This window comes from Peromyscus maniculatus, chromosome 12 (assembly GCF_049852395.1).
Source record: "Peromyscus maniculatus bairdii isolate BWxNUB_F1_BW_parent chromosome 12, HU_Pman_BW_mat_3.1, whole genome shotgun sequence".
In the NCBI taxonomy this organism is placed as follows: Eukaryota; Metazoa; Chordata; class Mammalia; order Rodentia; family Cricetidae; genus Peromyscus; species Peromyscus maniculatus.
In genome coordinates, this window is record NC_134863.1 from 55,605,678 (window position 1) to 55,614,621 (window position 8,944).

Sequence of the window (8,944 nt, forward strand, 5' to 3'; positions counted from 1 at the left end):
CTTACTACTGTAAATCTTACTCGTTCTCTGTGGCTTGATGTGTGTCTGTGTGTCTGTGTGTCTGGCTGCTGATGTCCTTCTCCTTCCTGGCTGCTAGATGCCCTCTCAGATTTTCCATTCTATTTTTCCTATCTGCCTGCCAGCTCCAGCTATCTTTCTCCTGCCTAAAGATTGAATCTTCAACTGTTTATTAGCCCATCAGGTTTTTTGTACAGGCAAAGTAACAATGCCTCACAAAGTTAAACAAATGCAACATAAACAAAAGCAACACACCTTAAAATAATATTCTATAACACACCAGGTATATGCAGTGTTCCTGGATCTAGAATTACCCCTTATAGTGAGGTCCCATATGCTTGAACCCACAGTCACCTCCAATATATTCAAAACTAAGGAAACATTTTATTCCTATGGACTCTGTGGAGTTGGGAGCCGTGACAGGATTTCCCAAACACGATTAAAAACAATTATTACTCTATGGGACTAGAAGAGAGCGAGCTCAGTGGTTAAGAGCCATTGTTGCTCTTGCAAAGGAACTGGATTATGTTCCAAGCACCCACCTGTAGTTCTCAAAGGTCTGTAGTTTTATTCCTAGAAATCCTCAGCCCTCTTCTGGCCTTAAGACCCCATATAGTGCATACATGCAAGCAGGCCTTCACATGTACAAATATTTGGGGAAAAGTCATATAACAGCTATTCTGGCAAGAACGAATTATTTTAAAAATTCTTGCATAAAATATTTTATACTTTTATTAAACTAACATGTAAGACAATAAGACTTAATATTTTAAAACATTTTTGAAATTATTTCAGTATGTGGACAATATAGCCTGCATCAGTCTCCCAAAATACAGAATAGCCTGCATCAGTCTCCCAAAACCTTAGATTAAGTTCTTGAATTATCACACTTCTGCATTGATATGAAAATTTCTGGGCATGGACTGCTCTAATGTGAGAGGTATTATGTAGTCAGAAACTAACTTCAAGTCTCTGAGCACTACCCTTGGTGTAGATCCTCGTATATCAACTTCTAGAGCTGCTCAGAAGATGGATGTAAGTAGTGAACAACATCTGGGCTTCTGGGTGAAGTTGTGGTGGAAACTGAAGCTTCCACTCGGGCTGGACCATCAGTCACTGCTGGGTCAGTCTGTACTTCAACTACTGTGGGTTTCCCAGGGTTGGGAGTTGTAGCAGGGGCTTGACCAACAAGCAGGTCCTCTTGAGAACTACACCTTGAATCTTCTACAGCCTGATCATTATTGAGAGAAACTTCTATGCTGGGTTTGAGGTTGGGAATGGAGCCCACAGTAGATGTGCCTGGAGACAAGGACCCCAGATTGGCAGTGCCCAATAACTGACCATGGGAGTGGGTTGGCACAGAAACATCTTGAGAGCTTCCAGTTGATTCTGGGAGTGCTTCTTTAACATTCTTGAGTTCCTCCCGTTTCCACCTAGCACGTTGGTTCTTGAACCATATCTGGAAGGACAAAAACAATTGACAGAGGAAGACCCGGGTGGCCAAGTGAACATGCTGATTGGAAATCTTGTCTCTGTCAACTACCCCCATAAAAACAAAGGTCTGGGGCTCCAAAAAAATGTTAGAGGTAGGATAGTTTATGAATCAACACAAAAGGAAGGGAATCTGCAGCTAGAATATCTAAGCTTTTAAAATGGTCCCTTTTGTCTGGGTCACTGAGATTTTGGCAAGGTGATAATTTAGCTCTATAGTGGAACTGAGATTGAAGAAATACCAGATCCAGTTATGGATGCATATAGGTATAACTTCCACAAGTGTCCAAGCTCCCCCAAGCATGATGAATCATGGAGAGTTTGTATTCTGATAAATTTACAGGTTCCATGGCTAGCTATTCTGGCTGCAGGAGAGAGATAACAAGAGAAATACAGACCTTGATCTCATATTCGGTAACACCAATCAGTAGTGCCAGCTTCACCCTTTGCTCCAAGTCTGGGTACCTGAACTGATCAAAATGGTCTAAGAGGAGGAGCTTCTGTTCGTGGGAATACACAGTACGTTCCTTTTGTTGCTTCCTCGGACCTTTACGGCAAACTTGCTGGTCACCATGTTTCTCTGAACCCACCATAGGGCCTAGGGAACTCTCACAACCAGAACTCACTGGGGAACTTGAGGGCATCTGGTGACTAGGATGCACTGATTGTGTTCCCAGCGTTGGGGGACCTGGATGCCTTGGGAGACTTGGTTTCCTTGATGGTCCTGGAGACTCCTGGCAGCCTAGGCTCCTTTCAGGATCTGAGTGCCATTGGAGATTTGATTGCATTAGTGTTCTTGGAGGAAATAGGGGACTTTGAGACATTGGCAGACTTGACTTCCTTGCAGAATCTTGAGCTATCTGGAAACCTGTTGGCAAAGGTGCATATGAATGTAGTTAGAAATCTGGTTGTGAGGGGGGAATTTGAGGAATATGGGGCCTTAAGTTTCTTGAAGAATCTTTTGGGAGACACCTATGCACTGGTGGACATGGAAGTATACTAGGTTGTAACCGACTTTAAGTAAGTTCATGTACTGGAGATCCTGGAAGGAGGCAAATGGATCACACAAGATACACAGATCTTATATTATACCATTAAGAAGTTGGAGCATTTTTCCAATGTCCTGTGAAGCAGGAATCACTTCAGGTCTTCAAACTTTCTCTCTACCTGACCCTTTTCCCATGTATAGCTCATATGGTAGATCTCACCCTCCAGACACACATACCAACTACAGAATGCTACCAAAGGCTCTTCCTACCCTATCACACTCTCTCTCCCACCGAGATAACCCCTCCATAAACCCACCACATACACACTACATTCAGGCCACCAACTCACTTTGTCTGGACCCACTGTCTGTTGGACTTTTACTCCAAAAACCTGGGCTTAAATATTTTTTTTCCAAATAGAAGAACAACAACATCCTACTTTTTCAGGAAGCCTGTATCAGGGAAGAGCTTAGTTTACTGGCCAAGACCCAGAAAGCTTTCTTGACATCTTCAGATGATTTAAATTAGCTACTAAAACCATTGTAAATTTAACCAATCAGGCCTAGGTGAGTCTCTTTTACAGAGCACTTGTCTAGGTTTGTATGTGTTCAGGCGATCAACCCACAATGCTCTGAAAATGGAAGAAAATATATAGGAACTAGATTTAAAAAAACGTATTGCATGCCTTTTCTGTGTGTGTTTGGTCTCTAGCCTGCCAGAGCGCACATCTTCAGTTTAGAAGATAACATATTGAAAGTGGTTTTCTCCTTCCACCATGGGAACCATGGGAATATAACTTAAGTCACCGGGCTAGTTAACAAGAACTTTGACCACACCATCTGCCAATGTTCAGACCTGTGATTCTCATAATTCTGTTCCCAGGGAGAATAGACAGTGGGTTTCTGTAGCTCAGGCTGATCTGAAATTCACTATGTTAAGGAGAATGACTGTGAAGTTCTCATCCCACTGTGTATTAGTCCTGGTTCCATAGAGTCACAGAAGTTACTTAGTAAATGCATATAAATATTTGAATTTAATGGAATGACTTACGTTCCAACAATGGCTAATTATGAATGGAAAATAGAAGAATCCACGAGCTGTTCAGTCCCAGAAGGCTTGGTGTCTTGGTTAATCTGCCCAGATCTCAAAGAAGGAATGGATGGCCTGATAGAGGTGAAGGCAAGCAGGCAAAGATTACCCTTCCTACATCCCTTGCCCTTTTATAGTATTCAGACAGGAGGTGTGGCCCAGATTAAAGGTGTGCTTTCTAGTATCAAGGTCTGGATTAGAGGCATGTGTCATCCAGGCTCAAGATTGAATCACAGAATTGTTGCCCTCCTGTCTCCAGATCTGGATCACAAGTGTGCCCTCCATATCCGAATAATAGTTCATTCCAGATATAGTCAAGTTGACAACCAGGAGTAGCCATCATAACCTGATTTGAACATGCTGAGTTTAGAAACACAGTTCCCTTGAGTGTGCCTTTACCAAGCTCTTTAGTTGCTACTAAGTAAGAGACATTCTGTCCTAACTAGATATTTGTTCTTCCTTGTGAAAACCTTGTTCTCTAGATAGACATTTTTTCCTGCTTCTTTGATATCTGGGAAGACACTGCTTCTGTAGCTGTTCTTGCTATAAGCCAGAGAGACAGGAGAACTTGAATTTGCTGTGTAGCTCATAATCACCGATAGAAGCTGGGATTACGGATTACCAGCATGTACCACCACACAGTAGACATGGAAAAGAAGATGGATTCTGAGGTGATATATTGTGTCCCCAAATATATTGTGTACCATAATAATACTTATCTGGGATCAGAGTACAGAACAGTCATTATATTAGACATACAGGCCAGAGAGTTGTGTGTGCCACCACATTAATCCCAGAACTTGTATCCTCTTGTCTTGCTTGGGAAACACACATAGCTTATTAACAGATAGTGATGGCAGGAGGCAGAAAGATATATAAAGTATAAGGACCAGAAAGTAGAAGCTCTTAAGCTTGTAGGCTTTTTAGCAGCAGTTCAGTGGTGATATTTTTGGGTGAGAACTCAGAGGCTTCCGTCTGTGGATTAATGGAAACAGGATCGGATGAGGAGCTGTTGAGGTGAGGTTAGCTATAGCTTTTCTGTTTCTCTGATCTTAGAAAATTCATCCCAGTATCTGGCTCTGGGTTTTTTATTAATAAGAACATATATCAATTCATCTTACAGGATTTGACTCTGCCCACTGAGCTCCATCCCAACCCTTTGTGTTGTTGCTTTGCTGAGTCAGAGTGTCTGTCTGAAGTCTGCACTGGCCTGAGATGTGCAGAGGTCTTGTTGATAAGCCTTTTTTATGCTGAGAATACAGGTATCAACCACCACACCTAGACCTCTTTGCTTTTACATTTTTATTGACTTATTTTTATTCTTCTCATAGGATCTCATGGAAACAACAAACTTAAAACCTGAATTTCCTGTAGACATGACCACCTAAATGTTCCCCATTATGCACTTTTGGAGGTCTTTAGAATTAATTGCCAGATCATTTAAAGTTTACTGATGTTTAGACCATTTATTGCCTCTGCACAACATGTTGTTACAGCAGGTCTGCATAGTCTTGGAGGTGGAGAAAGTAGGATCAGGACATGAGGGGCGATCTTTGACTACACAGTGGCTCAAAAGCCTGCCTGGGTACAGATAACCATGCCTCTAGAGAAAAAAAATCTAAAAACAATCAGAATCTTTTCATGGATCTCTAAGTTTTCAAATGAAAAGAATAATCATACACTTAATGTTATCAAAGACTATATAGGGAACTGAACTGTGGACACAGACTTATATTCACAACTACTTTTATATGCAGCAGGAGAAGTGAAATTTCAAGGACAGCCTGGGCTACATAATGACTTTGATTTTCAACCATTAATATGTGGCCAGAAGTTTTCATTTGAGATAACATGGGGTAGAGACTGCAGATATTTGAATGGGAAAACTTTCTGTTTTTACTATGAACAGGACCCCATTTCAATCTCCAGTCCTGAGGAGAGAACAGAAAGAAAAAGAGAAAACAGGAAATGATTCAATTTTGTGAGGAAGGCATGGCCAGAGGAGAGGAGGCCATATGTGTGCTATCGGTGGAGATGGACCTTTGGGCCTCATCCTGGCTCCCACAGCAGCACCCTAAACCTCAGTGACATACACAGACAAAGAAAATGTTTTTAAACATTTCAATTCCATTATGTCATGTGAGGGACGAGGAGCCACATGTGGATGCCAATTGAGAAGTTGTAGAAATCTTTTTTCTTGAGATTCCTTTCCATATTGGTGCACTCAACAATTACTTCCTATTTTCTAGTAAAATAAAGATAGTACAAAACAAATTTTTGCTTTTTATTATTATTTTAGATTTTTAATTAATGTATTCAAGCCTAATCACAGTTCGCATTCCTTTCCCTCTCTTTCCTCCAAGTCACTCCCCAAACCTTCCTTCTTCCCCGTCTATCCACTCTTCCTCTTTTCTCCTCTGAAAAGGACAGGCCTATCATGCCTATCAGCCAGTCATGGCATATCAAGTTGCAGTAGGACTAGGCACCTCATCTATTAAGACTGCAGGATGCAGCCCAGGAGGAAATGAGATCCCCAAAGCCGATAACAGTGTCAGCCCCTGCTCCCACTGTTAGGAGTTCACAACAAGACCAAGCTACATAACTGTAACAGATGTGCAGAGTGCCTAGGTCAGTCCCATACAAGCTCTCTGGTTGGCAGTTCAGTCTCTGTGAGCTCCTATGAGCTGAGCTGAGTTGATTCTGTGGGTTTTCATGTATATCCTCAGCTCCTCTTCTCTTCCCAATCCTTCCTCCCTGCCTTATGCAGGATTCTCTGAGGCCTGCTCAATGATTGGATGTGAGTGTCTTCATCTGTTTCCATCAGTTGATACCCAAAGCCTCTCTGATGATAACTGGGCTAGGTAGGCAATGATTTATGAGTATAGCAGAATGTTATTAAGAATCATTTTCTTAAAAAAAATCATTTGCTTGACTATTTTTTGCTAGACATATCAGGTTATATTCTAGGTCTCTTGATTGTCCTGCCTCTGGGTCCCTACAGGATCCCTCTCTTGGCATAGGTCTCATTTTTATACAAAACATTTTGATTACCTTGATATAAGGTCTACCTATAATTCTAAGAGTCAGGAAGCAGAGGCAGGAGCATCCCTGTGACTTCATAACTATCCTTGTCTACATAGCACTTCCCAGGATGGTTAGCACTACTTAGAAAGATCCTTCCTCAAGATAGTAAACAAGAATTTACAGATATGAATATATGAAACCACATTCTTTATCTTACCCTTTCAGAATATATTCTTCCCCACATCTGAAGCCACCAAACATCAAGTTCTTTCATTTAATAAAAATATGTGAGGAGGAAGGCAGTGGTGGTGCCTTTAATCCCAGCACTTGAGAGGCAGAGACAGGCAGATTGTTATGAGTACAAGGCCAGCCGGGACATAAGAGTGAGTTCCATGAAAGCCACAAAGCTACACAGAGAAACCCTGTCTCCAAAAACAAACACAAAAACAAAAAAAATCTGTGTCACAGTAGACCTCTGTTTACTGGGTCAAATCCTAGGAAGCTTTCCTGTTATCTACAGGTGATTTAAATTAACTACTAAATCCAAAGCAAATTTAACCAAGCAGGCCTAGGTGAGGCTCATTGACAGAGCACTTATCCAACTTTTTGAGAGACGCTGGCATCAACCTCCAACACTGGGTCATAAAGAAAAAAAAATAGGAAATAGTTTAAAGATGTTATTATAGCTGGAAGGTGGTGGCACACGCCTTTAATCCCAGCACTCGGGAGGCAGAGGCAGGCAGATCTCTGTGAGTTCGAGGCCAGCCTGGGCTACCAAGTGAGCTCCAGGAAAGGCGCAAAGCAACACAGAGAAACCCTGTCTCGAAAAACCAAAAAAAAAAAAAAATGTTATTATATGTGTTTTGTTGTGTGTGTATGTAGTCACAGCTTGCCATGGCCCGCATGTGAAGGTAAAAAGAAAACATGTGGGAACTGATTTTCCCTTTCCACCATGTGAAACATGGAAATAAAACTCAGATCCTCAGCCTTGTTAACAACGGCTTTGAATGTGCCATCCCCCAAGCTTCAGAGATATATTAAAATGTTACATATCTGTGGAGAGTAGAAACTAACATGGGGGTTCTCAATTGAACTACAAACTTAAAAACCTACAAAAAATGACCTGCTGGCACCCCCAACTAAATGTTCTTTCAGTTAATAGCCAGATCTTTGCAACATTTCAGTGGTAAAGTCCTTTTAATGCCTCTACACAATTCCTGTATTACTTTGGAAGTGGGGAAAGGAGGATCAGGACTTGAAGGTTAGCCCTGACTACAAAGCAGCTCCAAAGACTGCTGGATTTAAAGGAGAACCTGCTTTAGGAGAAAAAAGTAAACCACTCACTGAAGAATTAGTGAAAACAAGCTCTTAATCAAGAGCTCAGTACATGGATGCCTTTAATCTCAAACCCGGGGAAGGACTCATCTCCATGGGAAGGAACCAGAATGGATCTGAACACTCAGTCTGAGGCCAATCCAGGGCCCAGCTGTTGACCTGCAAGACCCAACACCTTGGAGGTGTTGGTGTGACTACCCTGCTCAGCTGAAATCCACAGGGGAGAGGATTCTGAAGCCTACAGTTTGAAGCCTAAGGAAGCAAGAACAGCTGAGGTGTTGATGAATGAGCAAAATGTGATGTGAGAACACAGAAGATGGCACTGCCCAGCCACTGAAACAGATCAGCAGAGTTGTAGTAACCATCACTGGTCATTAATATCTATCAATATCAATGGTCTCAACGCACCTATAAAAAGACACAGGCTAACAGAATGGATAAGGAAAGAGGATCCATCCATCTGCTAAATACAAGAAACACACCTTAACTACAAAGACAGACACTATCTCAGAGTAAAGGGCTGGGAAAAGGCTTTCCATGCAAATGGACCTAAGAAACAAGATGGTGTTGATATCCTAATATCTAAAAAAAATAAACTTCAAACTAAAATCAATTGAAAGAGATCATGATGGACATTGCATATTTATTTCAGGAAATATCCACCAAGATGAAGTCTCTATTATGAACATTTATGCCCCATATACAAAGGCACCCACATTCATAAAAGAAACATTACTAAAGCTTAAAATGCATATCAAACCCCACACATTATTAGTGGGAGATTTCAACACACCACTCTCAGCAAAAGACAGATCTACCAGACTGAAACTTAACTAAGAAATAAAGGGCCTAACAGATGTTATGACTCCAATGGACTTAATAGATATCTAGAGAACATTCCATCCTAACACAAAAGAATATACCTTCTTCTCAGCACCCCATGGAACCTTCTCAAAAATTGACCATATGCTTGGTCACAAAGCAAATCTCACCAGATA

At 41.4% G+C, this 8,944-nt stretch overlaps 1 pseudogene; it reads right to left on the bottom strand.

The window, feature by feature from the left end:
• Nucleotides 1-1,030: 1,030 nt before the first annotated feature.
• Nucleotides 1,031-2,102, bottom strand: LOC143268039 (oocyte-specific homeobox protein 6 pseudogene; annotated as a pseudogene).
• Between the last annotated feature and the right edge of the window lie 6,842 nt (nt 2,103-8,944).